Raw genomic sequence first — 954 nt, 5'->3', positions numbered from 1 at the left:
CTGCTGTTGAACTATAGAAACAATGGAAGTTTGACTCAGCAAATGCGAATTTACAATTTCAATTTAATTGCTACTATACGAATAATAAAAAAAATCTGGAAAACAATTTATTCATCATAGGAGATATCTGTACAACAGGGTATTGTAAGAACACTATATGGGGAGTAACAGCTTATATTAACAGAAAAGTGGGAACCAGGTACTAAAAAATAGAAAGCATAAAAATAACACAACAGGAATTTTAAAAATGCATCATCATTTCGATCCCATTGTGGCAGCCTTCTGTTTGATAGGTATGCTACGCGTTACAGCATTTATAGTTTTGCTTATAATATAAAGAGAAACGGGAAGTGGAGGACCATGGATAATAAAGTATTCCCACTGTAGCTTACATTACGAGATCCATATCTTTGAGGAAAAAAGGGTTTGGTAAACAAGTCTATCGTGATTCGTTATGAAACTATTGGTATTGCCCGCACGAAATGTAGATACTGGAAAAAAAATTGATAGTAGATTCATATAAACAACACGGTAGAAATCAGCATAGTACAACAATATATTACGTTCATTAGTTATTAGTATCCACTAGTCAAAAAAAAAAGAAAAAATTTTGGCCTTGACTTTGGATCAAATGGTGTATGCTCGGTGTCTGCTGCATCTAACTTACCCCCCGAATTTCTCTTCAGTTCTCTTACCTTTTAATTCTTTCTTACGGCTAACCATTCGCAAATAAGAGGTGTGCGCTAAACGGCATTGCTGTCAGTGGCTTGTTCGCCAGTTGTACGCGGTACGTGCTAAAAGTAGCTTGCTGCAAATGTTGTCCCTGATGCTCGGTCTGTTAGCTTTGTTCACTGTTGCGCAACAGAAATTCCGTAGCGTTACGCCTTCTGCTGAACGGCACCATAGTGCGAACACTGTAGCGTCTGCAGCTCGAATATACTCGTATTCCTAATG

The sequence above is a fragment of the Penaeus monodon genome, chromosome 19, assembly GCF_015228065.2.
Source record: "Penaeus monodon isolate SGIC_2016 chromosome 19, NSTDA_Pmon_1, whole genome shotgun sequence".
NCBI lineage: Eukaryota > Metazoa > Arthropoda > Malacostraca > Decapoda > Penaeidae > Penaeus > Penaeus monodon.
The sequence above is the reverse complement of the archived record's forward strand: the minus strand, read 5'-3'. Positions refer to the sequence as shown.